This window comes from Pogona vitticeps, chromosome 14 (assembly GCF_051106095.1).
Source record: "Pogona vitticeps strain Pit_001003342236 chromosome 14, PviZW2.1, whole genome shotgun sequence".
Lineage (NCBI taxonomy): Eukaryota > Metazoa > Chordata > Lepidosauria > Squamata > Agamidae > Pogona > Pogona vitticeps.
Genome location: NC_135796.1, coordinates 10,970,077 through 10,991,247, shown reverse-complemented (window position 1 = coordinate 10,991,247; position 21,171 = coordinate 10,970,077). Strand labels below are relative to the sequence as shown.

General features: G+C 44.4%; 1 protein-coding gene across 2 annotated transcripts in view; it reads right to left on the bottom strand.

Moving 5' to 3' along the window:
• Positions 1–21,171, bottom strand: part of UBE2L3 (ubiquitin conjugating enzyme E2 L3) — a 227,381-nt gene that overhangs the window by 76,300 nt on the left and 129,910 nt on the right. The gene's annotated exons all lie outside the window — the stretch shown is intronic.

Genomic DNA, 21,171 nt, shown 5'->3' with positions numbered 1-21,171 from the left:
AGGTGCACTCAGCCTTCCATCCTTCCACAGTCATTAAACTGAGCATCCAGCTTGCTAGGGGGGCAATGGGTAGCCTGCATAATTAAATTGTAGACTGCTTTAAGCACTATGGGGTGGTATATAAGCAACAACCTTTGCTTTAACCAACCAACCAACCAACCAACCAACCAACCAACCAACCAACCAACCAACCAACCAACCAACCAACCAACCAACCAACCAACCAACCAACCAACCAACCAACCAACCAACCAACCAACCAACCAACCAACCAACCAACCAATATAAAAAACAAAAAACAAACAAAACAAAACAAAAGGGGGAGGAGGGACAGTGTAAGAGACCTTTTAAAAAAACAAAAAAAGGAGGAGGAAGGGACAGTATAAAAATTTAATAAGGGGAAAAAGAGGGAAAGAGAAAAGGAAAAGAAAAGAAAGGGGGAGGGAGGAGTCTTCAAGCATCAAATGGTTTCTCGCAGTCCAAATATATTCTCTTTCATGTTTCCACTCCTTGCAGGCCTACTTGCTTGAGCCTTTAGTCATCTTGATCTTCTTGCCATCGGCCCCACGCGACTAACAAGTCCTTGCCTTCTTCAAAATAGAAGATTCTGAAGAGGACTCCATCTTTCCACATCTTAAAATAGACGGGGTTGTATCTCCGTCCATTCTTGATTAGAACTGATGTAATGGGTTTCATCGTTTTTGTCTACCGTATTGATTCGTTGCTTAAATCCTGATAAATCTGTATTGGGGTTTGACCTATAAACTAATAGCTCCGTTTTTTCTTTAATGACTTTGAGAAATTGCTCTTTTTTAGCATAGTTGAAAAATTTCATTATTATAAGTCTTGGTCTCTTATTTCTGGGGTTCCCAACAAAATAAATTCTCTCTTCAGCCACATGCTGGGCGTCCATAATAGAATTTATCCAGGTCACCACTTCCTGCTTAAGGTCAGCTCCTTTTTTGCAGCACAAAATTCATTATTTTGATGTTGTTGCATCCAGGTAAATCACCTTCTTTTGCAAATCGTCTGTCTTCTGTTGTTGTGCCTTTGTTTTCCCTTCATTCTGTTTTGATAGATCTTCCATTTCCTTTACTCTGTCCTCCATTTTTACTATCCCTGCCTTCATCCCCTGTACTTCTCCCTGGACTGCTTTCATGTCCTTTCCCATCTGTTGACTTTCCTTCACTAAAAAGACTATTTTGGAAAGAACCTGTTCCAGTTTTCTATCAATCTGGCATGGTATATCTTCAGCCAGATCTTTCACACAAGTTGATAATTCAGCAATCTTTTTTTTCCATGCTGGCTTCAATAAGACTGCTCAGAGAGGTACCCTCTCCCCCTCTGGTTTCCAGCAGCTTCCAGAGTCTCTTTAGAAACTTCTTTAGGAGAAGGGGATAACATATCTATTCGTCTTAAGCATTCGAGACTACGATCTGATGGTTTTTTTCCTCTGACGGCTCTCATGTCCAACTTTTAGAACTCTTATCTCTATTTTTTCTCACAAGCAAAGCAAAAGATTCATAGCACAGGAAAACAAAGTAGTTTTTAACAGCTCGTTAGCTGTTCAACTTTCACTGGCGTTCTTCCGAGCAAATATGAAAGTGCATTTCCCAGATAAGCAGCTAGGCTTTTAAAAAGCACTTCTATCTCTGCTTGAACTTTACACAAAGAATGTAAGCAGATTTACTCACATTTCCAGAAGGGAAAAAAGGCATTTAGCAACTTATCTACATTCAGCAGGGCGAGGAGACGAAGACTCGGCTGTGCATCTGGTCCCGGCGGAAGTGACGTCTCGGCTCACCCCAATTTTATTAAACAGTGGTGAAGCTAAGCAGAAATTCCAACAGGTAAACAGTGAAGCTGAAAACTGCTTTAGATGGCAGATAGGCAACACAGAACTCAAAGAACTGTAAAAGCTCCATGTTCAGGTGTGCATGAATCCAGTTCAGGTTTTCCTCTGCTTTTCACAAGAACTATCCAAGGTGCTGAATCTATTTGGTGGATAGGATCCAACAGCTTGGATAGCTGTTGTAGAAGGCAGACTAAAACGCAAAGTGGATTCACAAATGCTTGGAATGGGAGTCATAATCCATCATTCCATTACTCAGTGGGATGAGAAGGTATTTTTGGTGACTCCCTCCATAGTTACTATCTCAATGTGGTGCAGTGGATAGAGTTGCAGACTATAGCTCAGGGGACCTGAGTCTGAATCTCCGCTGGACCACAAAAACATGGGGGGGAGCTAGAATGGTTAAAACCACTCGTAAAACCCTATTAGTTTTGCTATGTCAGTTCTATAAGCCACAGTTACTATTTTAGAAGGCTACAGAAAAGACACAATTTGTCTAAAACTGGTTGAGGGGATTCACAAGCAAGCATGGATTTTGTGAAGGCTCCTCCCTTCTTTTTTGTACCCAAGTGCACATTCAATTATTCATTTAATACCTGTTAAACAGGTACTAGGAAGCAACAGTTAGAACTGGATATGGAACAACTGATTGGTTCAAAATTGGGAAAGGAGCACAACAAGGCTGTATATTGCCTCCCTGCTTATTTAATTTATATGCAGAATATATCATGCGGAAGGCTGGACTGGAGGAATCCCAAGCCGGAATTAAGATTGCCGGAAGCAATATCCACAACCCCCAATATGCAGATGATACCACTCTGATGGCAGAAAGTGAGGAAGAATTAAAGAAGCTTGTAATGAGGTTGAAAGAGAGCACAAAAATAGTCTGAAGCTCAACATCAAAGAAATTAAGATCATGGCCATTGGTCCCATTACCTCCTGGCAAAGAGAAGGGGAAGATATGGAGGCAGTGACAGATTTTACTTTCTTGGGCTCCATGATCACTGCAGATGGGGACAGCAGCCACAAAATCAAAAGATGGCTGCTTCTTGGGAGGAAAGCGATGACAAACCTCGACAGCATCTTAAAAAGCAGAGACATCACCTTGCCAACAGAAGTCCGAATAGTCAAAGCTATGGTTTTTCCTGTAGTGATGTATGGAAGTGAGAGCTGGACCATAAAGAAAGCTGACCGCTGAAGAATTGATGCTTTTGAATTGTGGTGCTGGAGGAGGCTCTTGAGAGTCCCCTGGACTGCATGGAGAACAAACCTTTCATGAAATCAAGCCTGAGTGCTCCCTGGAAGGCCAGATCCTGAAGCTGAGGCTCCAATACTTTGGCCATCTCATGAGAAGAGAAGACTCCTTGGAAAAGACCTTGATTTTGGGAAAGTGTGAAGGCAAGAGGAGAAGGGGATGACAGAGGATGAGATGGCTGGACAGGGTCATTGAAATGACCAACATGAATTTGACACAACTCCGGGAGGCAGTGGAAGACAGGAGGGCCTGGCGTGGTCTGGTCCATGGGGCCACGAAGAGTTGGACACGAATAAATGACTAAACAACAAACAGCTCTTAAAGGGAGAGGCATCCTCACTGTGATTCTGCCAGAACAGTTTCTGATTTATGGAAGGTTCACATGGCTCAGCGGGATTTTTAAAATGTTTTACAGAAAGGTAAGCATGAAAAGAGCCACTTTGGGGCAGTCAATGTGGGCATTTCGTGTAACAAAAGCATAGTGGCTGGGGATGATGGAAATTGTAAATCAATGCATCTGAAAGGTACCTGCTTGAGGAAGCCTTCTGATAATTAACATTGCTAATTAATACTGCTGATGAACTTCCTTACCTCGAGTAATTATATTTTCAGGTAAAATCATAATCATACATTAGAAGCAAGAAGCAAGGCAGTGTCATTCTAGCAGGCATTAACTTATAAGACATATCCTTTCCTCCAGGGAGTTTTCATGGCCATCTGAGGGATTCAGACTCTGAGTCCTAGTGCACCATTCTGTCCACTACACTTAGGGTGTGACTACACAGCAAGTCAAATGTGAATTCAGTCACTGTGAAGCTACAATGGGGAATTCAGGTTTTCCTCAGTCTGTTTGAGTCTACTGGCCAAAGAGAGAGGTTGAAATTGGCTGAACGGATTTGTTTGCAGCTCATTAACTTACTCTTCTGTAACCTGCAGTAGGCTCAGTTACATGAGAACTACCTTAATAAGCTGTAAACAAGGAGCAAGTGATAGTTTCCTCCTTTCATTCTCTATTTCTTTTCTTATTCTTCTCTTGCTCTCTCTACTGGTGTCCTGGTACTATAGCGAAAAAGCACTGGCAACAAGTTATTTAAGAAAAGAAAAGGCATTATTTCCAAAGATTCAGCCTTCCTGAGCTGGATGTTTGCCCCCCTCCCAACTATCTGCCATCACATCAACCACAGCCCACACTGCATCGGTTCAAATGATCACACTGCCTGAACTGAAACAAATGGATCCCCTGTGGAAAAAATTAGAAGCCCCAGCAGCGGAGGGGAAAACTATGGATTTGCAGGAATGAAACTCTGGGTTGACTCACATTTGCTTTTATGTCATGTGTTTATTGGGGGGGGGAGTGAATCAGATCATTCCACTCATAACATTTCCTACATTTTTTGACAATGAAGCTGCAGCTTTACTTAGCTTGTGTGTAAAGGTGGCATTCTGAAGCGGCCTCTTTAAGAAGGCAGCAATTTCCACAAAGGAGGGGCTTGCCAACCCCTGGAATCTAAGCCTGGTGGCCCTCCTCGATTGAGGCAAACCTTGGGAATTCCCAGAATCCCATATATAGCCCGAGTTATTCCAGGACATATATTTCCCCTAGAAGAACTTATTTCCACCTCAGTGAAAATTACAGTCATACTTGCGTTGCAGAGAGAGGGAGTTTATGCCTTGTTATGAGACAGTCCTTCTGAACAAAGTACCGTATTTTTCGCTCCATAAGACGCACCAATTTTTTAGGAGAAGAAAACAGGAAAATATAATCTGTTTTCTTTGCTCCATAAGACACACAGACTTTCCACCCCCCTGTTTTGTGGGAAAAAAGTGTGTCTTATGGTGCGAAAAATACAGTAACTTTCCAAAGTTTTAAAGAAACCTTTACCTTGTCTGCAAAGCTCTAAAATCCACACATAGGGAGCACAAGATTACCACCTTAAAAGATTTAAAATGGAATTTTTTATTAATATAGCTTTAGTAATATAAGAACCAGACAAATAATAACACCAGAGCACTGGGGGGGGGGAAATGAAAGAACAAATAAAGAGAGCAAAGAGAAAAGAGGGAAAATATAAATAAATCCTAAATATTTTGCAGCACAGAAAGAAAAACACACAACACTGTTGCCTTACTTTTGAAAAATATGTAGGCCTCCTCTAAAATCTTGTCAACTTCAACTCTAAAGACCTTTTTTTCTTAGAAAAGACAGAATTGTGCTAGTTCAAGCAATATACCCATTTTATTTTTAGTTGAGCCACTCTGAATTACATGGTGCTTGTGGCGCTCTTTAAAATAGACCGCTATATAAAAATCTACAGCTGCCGACAAATAGCTCATTCTAAACCTGCTGTTTCAATGCACCACTTTAGGGCACAGAAGAACTTCTGTCCTAAACCTGTTGTTGTTTTTCTATGTACTGCTGCAGATGAGTCTTGAAGAAGCCGCACCGTTCTACATCCTATTACGTTTTGATTTTTTTAATTAAAACATTCTTCCATTTTTTTAAAAAAAGTATTTGGACTAATCAGAGTGTCTTTTCGGATAGAAGAAATCAATTAACTCATAGGTGGAAATTGTTGGACTACAATTCCCATCAGCCCGAGGCAGCGTAGTCAGTACTGAGGGTTATTGGAAGTTGTAAGCCAACATAATCAAGGCTGCACATTCGCCATCCTAGAATCCGGTAGGGCAGTTCGAAGTAATACACCAAGCTTGGAAACGTTGCTTTGGAGGGGGGGACTACAAATCTCAGAACCCCCCTACTAAAATGCAGCCTGAACAATATTCCATCAGGCTCTACCCACGTCTTCTCAAAAGCTCAGAATGTGAAACATTAAAACATTTTTTTCCAATTTCCTGAGAATTGTAAAATGACATAGACTAATGGTTCTCCATTGTTTCCTCCCCCTGGCCCAACTCTTTCGGATTTTTCGCTACCAGCTCATGACTTTTGTGGTTATTACTGGTATTTTTCTGTGTATAAGACAATACTTTTCTCTAAAATATTTAGATTAAAAATTTAGGGTTGTCTTATACACGGAAGTAAGGAGGAGGGGAGGGATCAAAACGCTTTGATCCCTGCATTTCCCCCTCCACTTTTTGCAAGGAAAGTGGAGGGGGAAAACACTTTCCTCGCTAGAAAGTAAAGCACTCTCCTCACAAGAAAGCACTTTCTTACAAGGAAAGTGCTTTCCCTTTCTGCTTTCCTCACAAGAAAGTGCTTTTCCCCCTTCAGTTTCCTTGCAAAAAGTGGAGGGGGAAAGCAGGGATTGGTTTGATGGATTGCTTTGATTATTCCTGCTTTCCCCCTCCACTTTCTTCCGAAGAAAGAAATTCTGGGTTAGAAAAGTGGGGAGGCGGGCGTCTTATATGTGGGGGCGTATTATACATGGAAAAACACGGTATGCGTCATCAAGTCGCTTCTCATTTATGGCAACCCATGACAGAGTTTGCCAAGTTGGTGAGATATTTAAGAGCAGATTTACGAGTCTCCATCCCTTGGTGAGTTTCCAGGATCAAGCTGGGCTCGGGATGTGATCAGACAGAGAGAAAGGATGTGCCTGAATGTCCTGGAAACGGTTGCTTAGCTGTGAGTGATCCCTCTGAATGATGACCTTTCTGTCCACACAGGAACTACCCCATGGCGCAGTGGTTAAACTGCAACACTGCAGCCAAAACTCTGCTTACAACCTGGGTTCAATCCCAGGTAGCTGGCTCGAGGTTCACTCAGCCTTCCATCCTTCTGAGCAGCATATAGCCTGCATATTTAAATTGTACACTGCCCAGAGAGTGCTTTAATTGTAGGGTGATAAATAAGCAGCATACTTTTATGTGTGTGGTTTTCCCCCACCCCCAATCATTACAGTTGGCCCCTCTCCCAGGAATGGGGACTTGAGTTTCGGGACTCATTGTCAAGTTGGACCTGAGTTGCACCGGCCACTTGATTTCCCCCCCATGACTCGGAACCCACCCACTCCCTTTTCTTCTGCAAAAAAAAGCTTGTTTTTAATAGGGACTTGGGACTTGGTACCAAAGTCTCAGACCCAAAGACTTACCAATATCCCTGCCCCCCCTCCCAAAAAGCAGTCCTGCTGGCACAGAGTCGGGTTGGTTTGCTACCTTCCATGCGTTATGTGAGCGCCAGAAAACAGCTCACACTGGACTGTGCTACAAGCAAGCGAAAAGGTGAGCCATTTCGCCCTCTGGTCTCACCCTCAGTCCCGCACGGCCTCAGTCCTCCGCGGTCCTACCCTGGCAGCGGTAAGCTCTCTACCGAGGAGTGGTCCAAAACCCTCCGTCCAGATACAGGCTGTACCTCGCTTAACAATCCGGCCCAACAAGAGAGGGACCTGGAAGAATCTGATGCAGCCTATTATTACAGCTGCTTTTTCCGTTTTCTTCCCACGCAGCGTTCTAGGACTATGAAAGAGAAGAAATTAGAAAAACACACAGTTTTTGTCCGTTTGCGATGAGATGCTGTTGAAAGACAGTTTCAAGGGGCAATCAGCAGGGAGAAAGGAAGTTTGAAAGCCAGCTGCCCTCCAGCAGAACTGGGAGGTGGGGTTAAGGTGGGTTTATATTTTTTAATTTTTTGGCTAGCTTCAGCTCCCCATCCAGGCCTTGACCCCTGGCTCACCTGCCTATTTCCAGGCCCAGCCAAGGCTTGGCATCTCCGACAGGAATCTAAAGTTATTCCACAGCTACTTCCTCGTGGCATAAGCGTGCCCCCCCCCAGCATCCTGGATGAGATTATTATTATTTTTTTGTTCTCATAAAGCAAGACCCAGGAGGAACAAAAGGAGGGGGGGAAAGGGAGGGAGAGAAATGAGATTAAAATACATAAATAAATAAAGATGCTTGTTTCCTGAGCAGAGATGGAAAACAGCTGCACGGAGGAGAAAAAGTGGGTTGGGGGGGAAAAGAGGGAGAATGATTTTGCCAGGCAAAAAACAGTGGAAAAATACGGATCAGGTTTGCATTGTGTAATTCTGCTTTGACGGAGCGGGTGGAAGGCAGATTAGCCGCAATAAACAATTAAATGGAGCACAGAGACTCTTTTGACCACAGACGTATTGGATAGAAGCTTCCAAATTGAGAAAAGAAAAGGTGATATGAGGGGGGGTGTCCCCAGATGCGACAAAATCTTCCAATGGGGAACGTTCCCATTTAGGAGGCTGGCCGGCTTCTGCCCTTTTCCAGGGTCGCCTGTCCCATTTCCCCCATCCATCAACACATCTGCTATGTCAATGGTCCCCAACCTTGGGCCTCCAGATGTTCTTGGACTTCAACTCCCAGAAATCGTGGCCAGCAGAGGCAGTGGTGAAGGTTTCTGGGAGTTGTAGTCCAAGAACATCTGGAGGCCCAAGGTTGGGGACCACTGTTCTATGTCAGTGGTTCCCAACCTTGGGTTGCCAGATGTTCTGGGACTCAAACTCCCAGAAGCCTTCGCCCCTTGCGGTACTGGCCAGGATCTCTGGGAGTTGTAGTCCCAAGAACATCCTGGGGACCCAAGGTTGGGAAGCACTGCTCCACATAGAGGGGAAATGTACAGGACACTAAAATTAGACAAACTAAATGAATGGATTAGCTAACAAACGCCATTCCATAACACTCCAAAACAGCCAACAATTTTTTAAAAAAAGTCAGCAACATATAGAAGAGCAGAAGCAAAACACTTCCTCAGCCCCTAATTCTCTGTCTTCCAGCTGCCCGGGATGCATCCAAGCACAACCAGCTCACTGGTTTCTTGGGGAAGAGCATTTCTGCATTTCGTTTATACTTCAAAATCAAGCACTGAGTGGTCCACCCTCCCGCCATTTTGCTTACATATTTATTTTTGCATGCCTCCATCTGAAAATAAAGGCGGGGCTTAGAAGTTGGCCCATGACTTTGCACCACACTTGTTCCTTATATATATATTTTTGATCTTCAGGGGAAAAAAAATCAGACAGGGCTGGTAGGCATCTCATAGAGGTGCCCGTGGACTCATTGGGACACCACTGGAGAGCTTAAGGCAAGAATGAAACCAAGGAAAAGAGATTTGTAGGTCACGAAAGTGTATTAAAAGCCTGTCAGAATAAATATTCCTTACTCTCCCACCTAAAAGTGATCTAAAACCCTGACTGATCACTGTTTTTAGTCTGATGACAGGCATCCATTCCAGTGGGTGTTTTTTTTTCAACTGCTGTTCCTCCAACTGTTTTGAACTTCAGCTCCCGAAGTTCCTGCTGGGACTTTCTGGATTGAAAGTCCAAAAGATCTAGTCCAATGGTTCCCAACCTTGGGTCCCCAGATGTTTATGGACTCCAACTCCCAGAAATCCTGGCCAGCACAACTAGTGGTGAAGGCTTTGGGGAGTTTTAGTCCAAGAACCTCTGGGGGCCCAAGGCTAGGGTCACTGATCTAGAAGGCTAGCATGGCAGGCTTCCTCCTATTCACAGAAGCCTTGTCTACTCCAAGCCCTATCGAAGAAGGAAGCATCATAAAAAAAGGTAAACAGGGATGTTGGCATTCCTCAACACCAGCCAGCAGTGCCTGAGCGGGCAGGTAGACAGATTCTTCTTTCTAAATCTCCATCTCTCCAGATCTACTTCAGACATGTAGATGTTATACAAACGCATCTCCTTTTTAATCAGCATTACGTGTCACCGAAGGAAAGAAGACTGTGACCAGGAGATCTGGGGGCTGTGTCTGCCCTTCAGGTGCTCTTTGCTGTGAGTAACGTCAATGCCCCCATCATCCTCCCTCTTAGAACTGCAGGGCTGGAAGGGGCCCTCTGGATCATCCAAGTCCAGTCAAGGGAGACCAGTGGGGGAATCAAACTCCCAGGGTCTGGCTTGGCAGCCAGAGACCTCGACCCCTAGGCTATCCAGACTCCTGTGGCTCCAGATGGAGCTCACGGTGTCTAAGGGACCGGCCATTCTCTTCTAACCTACTTCCTTTGCAGCAGGACTGGCATTTCTGGACGCGAGTCAAGGTCTTCATCCCAGCCAGGGCTCCACGTCTCAACCCATTCCAGGGCCTCTTTCTGACAAGGGTGTACCGGCCACTGGACAGACTCCTAGACAGTATGAGCCACAAAAGTGTCTTCTTTGGAATGGCTTGAGAAATGTTTCTTTTTTTCCCCTTGCTCTGTCCGTTCCTCGCCTCTGCCCCTCTGACAGTTGTTTAGCTCTGGCGCTGACCCACTGGCTCGGTTCTGACATTGGCTAGCCAAATTCCACATTATCTACGGCTTGACAGCCTGCGTGCAAGCTGAGCCCCATCACATCACAGGCGTGTGTTGCTCTTCCTGTCCTCCTTACGCCAAACATTGCAGTTTCGTGTTGATAAGGCTCCATCTGTGGTCTTAAATCCCCGAAGAGGAACCGGTTCCAAAGCATCTGAAACCACTGTGACACTGTGAGCCAAAATAGTGATCTCATGCTGATGCTGGAAAGCGGGCAGGCATGGGGCGGTCGGGGCGGGGGGAGAGGAGAGAGTATGTAGAGGGAGGTTGTGTGTGTGTGTGTGTGCCTGGAGAATGTACCAAAGAGGATTGTAAAAATCACAATCATAAAAGATGGGAGAGAAGAAAGGGACAGGAAGTTGCTCAACAGGAAAGGAAAACGACCAGCAAGGACCAAGGAGAAGAGTCTTGAGTTGGCGTGAGATAGGAGATCTGTCTGTTTTTTTAAAATACAAGTGGTGCCTTGCTAGATGATAATAATCCGTTCCACTGAAATTACTGTTTAGCGAAATCATCATCTAGCGAAAAGAATTTCCCCATTAGAATGCATTGAAACCTGTTTAATGCATTCCAATAGGGAAAAATCGTCGTTGTCTAGCGAAAATCGGCCATAGGAAAGCCACTTTGTGAACCGCCGATCAGCTGTTTAAATCGCTGTCTTGGGAAGCTTAGGTCCCCAAAACACCCATTTTGCGAGTGCGGAGGGAGCTGTCAAAAGTGTCGACTAGCGAAAATTGGTCTACGAAGCAGGGACCAAACATTGTCCAGCGAAATTCCCCCCTAGGAATCACTGTTTTGCGAATTGCTATAGCAATCGCAAAAAGTCAATGTCTAGTGAAAAAACTGTCACGCGGGGTAACTGTCTAGCGAGGCACCACTGTAATAACCTTAGAACTGCAGAGATGGGACCTTATAGATCATCAGGTCCAGCCAGCCTCGGTCAAGGACACATTGTGGGAAATTGAACTCTCAACGTCTGGCTTTGCAGCTGGATAGCTTAGCCATTGAGCCATTCAGCAGTTCTCGAAGGGGTGTCAAAGGTGGTGGGCGGGAGATGCCACAGAGGGGAGAAGGAAGGCATTTTGTGTGTGCAGAGAGCTTAGATGCATTGAAACTAAACAGAACTGGAAGGAATTAACCCCTGGTGTACTATCTATCAATGAAAACAGAAGAGGGAAAATGGGGGAGGAGGATGACATGAAGTCAGAGCTGCAAGGGAACAATACATGGGCTTTCTCTGAAACAGAACGGACATTCCAAAGCCAAGTGGTCCTGCCGCACTTCATAAAATGCTTACATAGCAAAGAAGAAAAAGGAAAAAAAAGAAAGGGGAGGGGGAAAAAAGGGAAGTTTATGGACATGAGAAGGAATGTTCCATAAAAGACAGGGACGTTGCTTATAACGTCTCTAGAAAATGGAAAAGTTGGCTCCTGCACCGTGGATGCTGAGGCTGGAATTCCACCCGGCTGCTTCTCAGACTTGGTCGTTGCCCACAAAAGCATCGCAGGGAAACGAGACAGCCTCAGCCGTCGGAGGAAAATGTGTCTCTTGGATGTTCCGCACACAAATTTGGAAAAACGGCTTTTTTAAAAACACAATTCCTTGGCCTCATTCGTGACGGTGTTTGAAAAAAAAAACCCACTGCTGTCGCTCGCGACAGCGTCGAAAAATGTAACCCGCTGGGAAGCTTTGCACCCACGCTGGGATCTGTGCAACGTTTTTGGAGGGCTTTGGTGGGTGTGCGATGCTCGCGTGCTCGAAGCCCTCCAAAACCCTTTCACAGATCCCAGTGTGCAGATGCTCCAGTAGGACACTAGCCATTTTATTCGCTGTGTTGCTCATTGCTTTTTTCCCCTCCTTCCTCTTACTTCTGGAGGTGTGGAGGGAAGGTAGGAACGCTTAGGAATTTGGAAGGGCTCTTTCTTCTACTCATCCCACTGAGTCGTTCTCAAGTCTTGCAATTGCATTGGGGGGGCACATTTAGAGATGCTGTAGGTTCATCCACATGGAACAGGGTCCCCTCTGATGATCCATCAGGCCCCTTTTCTCACAACATGCAAAAAGTTGATAAAGAATGAGCTTTTAAAGGAAGTGTTCAGAGATATCCTTCCTTATGTTGACAGCAGGATTTGATTTTAAGGTAAAAGTTCCCCTTGACATTTAGTCCAGTCGTGTCTGACTCATCCCTGTCTCCAATCCGTAGAGCCAGCATTTGTCTGAAGTCAGTTTCCATGATCACGTGGCCAGCGCGACTAGACACGGAACGCCGTGACCTTCCCACCGAGGTGGTACCTATTTATCTACTCACATTTTTAGATGCTTTTGAACTTCTAGGTTGGCAGGAGCCGGGACATGCGACAGGAGCTCACTCCGTCACGTGGATTCGATCTTACGACAGCTAGTCTTGATCTTACTCCATCCTAATTCCATCATTTGTTGTTTTGGAGTGTTTTTAGATGTTTTATGATTTGATTTTTAGTTGGCCTGTTTATTTTGTCATTGGGTTGTTGGGAATCAGGGAGGGGGCTCTATCGGCTCTCCTTGTTGTTAACTGCCCTGAGTGTGCACAGCACTAAGGCGGGCGGTATACAAATGTAATAAATAGTTAAATACATAGATAATTTGTCAACATGTGCTTGAAAATTCCTCAATATGCTCTTCAGCCTTTTGAAAACAAATGAGAAAACAGTATGCGTCACATGAAAATGTAACTTGGTACCTACACACAACGTACTTTTGAAATCGTAACATCCTTATACCCTTATTATACCCCAAAGTAACTTTTTCCTGATAACATGTTACTTCCAAGCTATGGATTTGGATTTTGCCCCCCAGAAGACTTCCATCAACACAGCTAATGGTCAGAGATGATGAGAGTGGTAGTTTCGACACATTAGGGAGGAAGGTTCTTCATCTATGCAACACAGGATTATACCGGCTGAAGGACAGAACAATGCAGTGTCAGCAGGAGTGTGTGTGAAGAAGACTTTGGAACTCCCTCCCACTGTAGGCCAGGGTGTCCTCCTTCCACAAGCAGGCAAAGATCCTTTCTCTTCAGGCAAGCTTTCCCTTAGTGACTGGTGGTCTGAGAGGGGTTTTAAATGGATTGTTGGACCGTGTTGCTTTTAAATGTGTTTTTAGTACCGATCTTATTTACTGTTATTAATATATTTGTTTAATTCTTTTAAAAATATTTCTATAATTACCGATTTTCGCTGTTAAATATTGTCTTTTTAGTAATGCAAGCCATCCCGTGTCCTTTCTAAGGAGAAAGGCAAGATAAAAATATTTTAAACAAATCAAATAATAAATAAATGTACAGTGGTGCCTCGCACAACGAGTGCCTCACACAACGATGAATTCACACAACGATGCCTTTTTCTGTTAAATTTGCTGCCTCACACAGCGATGTTTCCTATGGGGGATTTTCACACAACGATCTCCCTTTTCGCTCCTGTAAAAGTGTCTTACAATGTTTGGACGCTGTTTTAAATGATTGCAATGGTTAGTCCACCTCCTGAAACCTATGCAAACTGATTTTGGTGTTGTTCTGACACTTCGTTAATTTATGATGATTTTTTGTTTTTTCCATTGGAAACCATTGGATGGTCTGTCTAATGGTTTCCAATGGAAAAAACAAAAAATCATCATAAATTAACGAAGTGTCAGAACAACACCAAAATCAGTTTGCATAGGTTTCAGGAGGTGGGCTAACCATTGCAATCATTTAAAACAGCTTCCAAACATTGTAAGACACTTTTACAGGAGCGAAAAAGGACTTCGCAAAGGCATTGAAATGTATTGAGTCGGCTTCAATACATTCCAATATAGGAAACATTGTTTCACTCAACGATGTTTCCTATGGGGATTTTCACTGAACGATGGCAATCCGTTCCAATTGGAACGGATTAACTGGTTTTCAATGCATTCCTATGAGAAATGGTGTTTCACAGAACGATGTTTCACACAACGTTGATTTTTTTAGAACCAATTAACATCGTTGTGTGAGGCACCACTGTATATTTCTTTCAGTGCCAGAGGCATTTAACCCGAGTAGGCTAATTGCTGGGGAGAAGAGACGGGAGGAGATGCTTTTGCCTCCGGATCTTGCCCGGGGGCTTTCTACAAACAATCGGTCAGCGATAGCATGAATAGAATCCTGGGCTAGATGCTTAGTTGGAAAATAACAATCTTGCATGCACCCACATTGGGCATTAGTGGGAGGGAATTTAGAGCCTAAAGCGTTTGTTTTGTGCCACACATTTAATAGGTAACATTTTTCTGGCCTTCGTCATCGGGGTAAGCCCCTCCCTTCTGTTTATCTGGGATTCCTTATTGTTAATTAATTAATTGATTGATTGATTGATTGATTGATTTGATTTGTACCCCGCCCATCTGCTGACTGCCTTCCTCCTTCCTGATCTCCATTAGAGAAGGAACAAGAGAAGGTATGGCTTTAACTTTAATCCCAGGTTGCCGGCTCGAGGTTGACTCAGCCTTCCATCCTTCCGAGGTCGGTAAAATGAGTACCCAGCTTGCTGGGGGGGGGGCGGCGGCAATGTGTAGCCTATATAATTAAAAAATTGTAAACCGCCCGGAGAGTGCTTGTAGCGCTATGGGGCGGTATATAAGTCCAATAAATAAATATAAATATAAATAAAATTCTAACTGTAAGTAAACTCCCTGTTTCTACTTAAAATAGCAAATTAGTGTGACTTTTTACTACAGAAAGTGTTAAATCTTTGTGTTAAGGGAGCACTGATGAGCCAGGGTTAAGTCTCCCAAGCGTCTGTGTTGATTTCCCCACCACCACCACCACCTTGTGCTCTGATAACAACAGGAATAACCAAATTCCTAGTAGAACATCCTTTGACCAAAAAATTCCCAGTAAGACTCTGGTTTGTTTCGGCAGCACGCTGAGCACTAAGCAAATAAGAAATGACCTCCAATGAACGCCCTCTGCAGAAAAAATGCCCCCACCCTCAGCGTTCACCCTTCCCATTGCCTACCTTCATGCTTCATCCATGGAATATGGGAGCTAAGTTTAAATTAATAAATAAAATAAATGACGGGCACCGATTGTGTGGGCAACAGGGAGATTGCTGGATGTGTGGTCAGCCTATATTAAAAGCGTGCTGCTTATGTATCTCCCCACAGCACTTAAAGCACCCTCTGGGCGATGAACAATGTAATTATCCAGGCTGCACATTGCACGCACACCCCAACAAGCTGGGTACTCAGTTTACCGTCCTTGGAAAGAAGGCTGAGTGAAACTTGAGCCCGCTACCTGGGATTGAACTCGGGTGGTGAGCAGAGTTTTGGCTGCAATACTGCAGTTGAACCACTCTGCTGCGAGGCTCAGTAAAGGCTCTCTATTAGAGAGTCTACCGGATGTGTAAAGTTAGCCATTTTGGCCCACGGGACAAGGGGTGTCCTCTCTCGTCCCAATGAAAAAAAAAGGAGGAAGAAAATGTGATGTTTCTCAAAAAGAAATATGAAGTTTAAATAAAGCCGCCCAGAGTGGTCGACCAGACCAGATGGGCGGGATATAAATCAAATGAATGAATAAATGAATGAATGAACGAATGAATGAATTAGAAAATAAAGTGAATGGACCTACAAGGTGCTGTCATTTATTTTCTTAACATTCACTATCAACCTTTTTCTAGTTTTCAGCCCGCCCCCCCTCTAAATTTTGACGCCCTGGGGCAAAGCCCTGGTTATTCCGTCCTAGTTAGATCCCTGGCTTCATGTTTACTTTTAATAGGTAGTGGGATATTGATACCTACAAATCAAGGGTGGGGGAAGGTCTTTGAGCTGGAGGGCCACATCCTGTCTCCAAGAAGCCCCATGCAAGCTGCGGGCCATTGGTGGGCACAGATGGGAGTAAAAAAGTAAGTCCAAATTTTTCCCCACCTTTTTCTAACTGTCACTAAGCCTTAGAAGAGGACTTTCATCCTTTAAATGGGTGTCTGGGAAGCCACAAGACAATGGGGTCATGGCCAGGTGGGAAACCCCAGAGAGCCAACGGTGACCCCAAGAAGGCCAGTTTCAGCTTGAGGGCCTAAGGTTCCCGATCTATGGCTTAGATAAAGAAGCTTCTGTTACTCTGGATAGGTTTACAGGGGGATCGACCTCAAAGAGCAGCTTCATTTTAATAATGGATAACCTCATTACAACCTGTATGGAAACAAGGTTCTGTATGGGAAAAGATGCCTGCTTCTTGGGAGGAAAGTGATGGCAAACCTAGGCAGCATCTTAAAAAGCAGAGACATCACCTTGCCGACAAAGGTCTGCATAGTCAAAGCTATGGTTTTCCAGTAGCAATGTATGGAAGTGAGAGCTGGACCATAAAGAAGGCCGACCGCCGAAGAATTGACACTTTTGAATTGTGGTGCTGGAGGAGGCTCTTGAAACTCCCCTGGACTGCAAGGAGAATAAACCTATCCGTTCTGAAGGAAATCAACCCTGAGTGCTCTCTGGAAGGACAGATCCTGAAGCTGAGGCTCCAATACTTTGGCCATCTCATGAGAAAAGAAGACTCCCTGGAAAAGACCCTGATGCTAGGAAAGTATGAAGGCAAGAGGAGAAGGGGACGACAGAGGACGAGATGGTTGGACAGGGTCATCGAAGCAACCGACATGGATGTGACCCAACTCCGGGAGGCAGTGGAAGACAGGAGGGCCTGGCGTGCTCTGGTCCATGGGGTCACGAAGAGTCGGACACAATGAAACGACTAAACAACAACAACAACAATGGGATTTGCAGGATTTCTTTAGCCTGAATAAGAGAGGAGGCTAGATGTGTATACATATACACAGCCGCGGATGAGACTTCAGTGCCTCAATCCAGCAGCTGCATTTGCTTTCTTCTTTCCCAGCCCCCCTGACTCATTCCCCCATCCCTGCCCAAGCTCTTCATCTGTTTTTCTGTTCTCTGCTGTCCTTCTCTTTAACCTTGTTGGGTGAAAATGCATCTCCAAGGACAGATAAAGTTGATTTTCTAACCAGGCATTGCTGACTTTGCAACCTGCCAGAAGAGGAAGGTGGTGGTGGTGGGAGAAATACAGACTAAATCCAAAGACCCTGCAGTCACTTTAAAATATAGCCAGCCTTGTGGGTGCTTTAGGGGAGGAGTGGATTTGAAGAAGGTGAGGAGACAGAGGGATGGAAAGGAAGCAAATGTCTCTAAAGGAGGAGAGCCCCATGACAACATGTCAGGGGTTGTTACATGCAGCTGGACTGGAAGCAGAAAGGGGGAAAAAAACTACAACATTTAGCCAACATTACAACACAGGAAACCATCTCTCTAAATACTAGGTTTGCTTTTCCTGAAACAGAAACACACACAGAGAGTGTGTGCCTCTTTGGTCTTAGCCTTGAAATCAGGGCAATGATTACCGTATTTTTCGCTCCATAAGACGCACCAATTTTTTAGGAGAAGAAAACAGGAAAATATAATCTGTTTTCTTCGCTCCATAAGACGCACAGACTTTCCACCCCGGTTTTGTGGGAAAAAAGTGCGTCTTATGGTGCGAAAAATACGGTAATTGTTCCAGCTACCTTTGCATGGAATTAGCCTTATTCATACATTGGCAGAACTCAGGAAACCCCGATTACAGCTTGGAAACGGCAGTACTGTACATTAGCACAGGAGTTGGGCATTGTGGTTTGTTTGTTCTTAGGAGGCCAATTACTTTGGGGGCTAATTACTTTGGAGACATCAGCCCAGCCACGCCTCCTCCAAATATGTTTAAATGTACTTAAGAGATTTCAAAGGAAACTACTTCAGCACCTGGGAAGAGATTCTGCCGAGTCTGGAAAAGTTAATGTTTATAAACTATAACTCTCAGAACAAACTTAGCCAACGTGGCCCACCAGAGCTTGAAAAAGTCGCTTTTCTTGGAGTATGTGGGCTAGGGGCCCCTGTCAAGAGGCACAGTGGGGAATTGAACTCCCAACCTCTGGCTCCACCTAAGCCACTGAGTTATGCAGCAGTTCTGGGACATGTAGTCCCAAAAGAAATGAAAATACTGCCCTCATTTCTCAATGACTACTTCAGGGCCCGGTGACCAAGAAGCCCTCCACCCCATCCCTGGGTGCACATTCTCCATCCCAAGTGAAGACCAAATAGGCTTAAGCGGACACAGAGCACTTGTTGACGGATGTGGGGAAGGGCAGAGCTGGCCAGCCTCCTAAATAGAAGCATTCCAGACTACAAAATGGTTGTTGCGGGTCCCGCTTGTACACAACCTCACCTCTAGAGCAGGGGTGTCCAACCTTTCACCTTCCCTGGGCCACATTAGAAGATGAAAATTTGGTTTGGGCCACATATAAATTTGGTTTGGGCCACATGGGGGGGCAGCCCTAGCCATCCTCTGTAGCCCTGCTCCAAGCGCGCTTACCGGCAGCTGTGATCTCAGACAGCAGAGTCCGCCAGCTTCGACTCCGGCTGCTTTATGGGGCCGGGAGGGGGTCCACCTATTGACGGGGATGGCGCAATGCAGTCACACAGCCCCCCTCCCGCTCCTTCCTTCCCTCTCTCCCCCCTATCGTTGTGACGTGACCCAGCCGCATTCTGGCCGCAAGTGCCAGCAGTGTAATTTGAAACTTTGGAATTTCTTTAAAAATAAAAAATTGCACTGGGCGCATTATGAGCCGACCTGGGCCGCATGCGGCCCTCGGGCCGCAGGTTGGACAAGCCTGCTCTAGAGTAAAGCTTGCGAATTCTTGGATTCACATCAGTCCCCTTACTGCAAAATGTTTATCCTGCAATCCCTGAATTCTTTGAACATTAGCTCCTGGAACGGATATGACTCAGGCGTTCGTTCACCTGCAATCTTAGCCACAGTAAAAAGCTGTTGGCATAGAAAAGTCCCAGGCAACCGGAGCCGGTTCCTAGATCTTCATCATCTGCCTCTCCTGAATCAATGAACCGTGTCCCACTGTTGGGACAAAGAATGTCGTGAACTGGAACGAAGGGCTGTCCTAACTAGAGTTGGGCATGAACTGCCGGGTGTGAACCATTGACCCGCTAGACATTTTTGATACCTTGTGTTTCCCCGAAGTCCCCTGTCTTCCCTGGCCACCAGCTGGACAAAAAACGTGAATGACTATGACAGACCGGTTGTGAAGAAGTGGGCTTTTTGGTTCCTAGCAGGGTAGGATTCCTTGACAAGAGAGTCTGATGGATGCAAGCGGGGCAAAGTTGAGAACGACTCTTCTAAATCCTTTTCAGGGAGTTCTCAAACTATCCATGCATACAATACCCAACTATTTCCTTAAAAATATGAAACAGCAAGTCTAAAGGTGTGAAATTGGCTCTGGCAGTGTCAGCTCTGGGTTTAAGGCACCCTTTGAAGCAAGAGATGATGATGATAACAACAGCAGCAGCAGCAACAACAACGACAATAGGAACAGCATACATACAGCACTGATATTTGATAGATATCTGTATCTGTTATATAAAACCAGTCAATGTTTTCATAATTTTGATTGACTGTGTCTGATATTCTTGAATCATCATCATCATCATTTGAGAACCGCAGAACTGGAAGGGACAGCTTCTGGATCCCTGAGTCCAGCCCATCAAGGAGGCACAGTGGGGAACTGTACTCCCAAACTCTTGTCTAAACACACAGAGCAGTTCATCTAATCGCCTCCCAGTAGGACCTTCTGACCTAGTTTTTTTTGCCAATGCAAAGTCTAGTGAGCAGGCATGTTTTATCTGTCTGGATGGTTTGTCATTCTGATGCCCACCTTTTAGAAGACATCACAGGAAAGTCTTAAATGTTTCTTCCAGGAGCTTCTGAATGTCTTTCAATATAAGCTGGGCTGCATATAGAGCTCTCTCTTCTTCCACTCCTCTTGAGACTAAGTTGCACCCGGTGCTGCGGACAGAAAGCACTTTGCTTTTTATCCAACAGTCAGCATGCAAGCAATAACCCTGCTGAAGGCCATGAGAAAGCAATCTGTTGAAATAATTGTTATGGAAGACATGGCATTTCTCCATTGCATGCAAAAAAAACCATCCACAAAAACCATCTAAAACTTAACATCTAGTTGGGACTCGGAAGAGTGGAATAATAATAATAATAATAATAATAATAATAATAATAATAATAATAATAATAATAATAATAATAATAATAATAATAATAATAATAATAATAATAATAATAATAATAATAATAATAATAATAATAATAATAATAATAATAAAAAATAGGACTGTAGAGTTGGAAGGGACCCTATGGATCATTGGATCCAGCCCGTCAAGGAGGCACCGTGCAGAATCGAACTTCCAACCAGCTAGATACCTAAATCATTGAGCTATCCAGCACTTTTATACCATGGCCGTGGGTCAGTTACGTTCTGCTGCCCTGACCTATCTCACAGGGTTGCAGTGAAGACCAAGTGCAGAAGAACAGAACCACTTATGCCACCTTGAACTGAGTACAGCAAAGGCTGAATGGAAAGACAATACCATATTTTTCTGTGTATAATTTCTAATCCAAAATTAAGATATCTAAGTGGGGCTTAGCAAGGGTGGGGGGAAAGGGATCAAAGCGCTGCAGGATAGCTTTGATTCCTGCTTTGTTTTCTCTTCAGCTTACTTCCGTGTATAAGGCGACCGTCAATTTTTAGTCTAGTCTAAAGATTTTAGACAAAAGTATAGTCTTATATATGGAAAAATATGGTAAGTAGATAAAGATTTGCATTAAGCCTAGATGAAAATACCTGGATGGGCGACCACTGGAGAACCTCCCTTGATCTCAGATTGCAGAGACAGGATATGAAAGGAAATATTTTTTAAAAATTGTCTCTTCCTGCAGGGTGA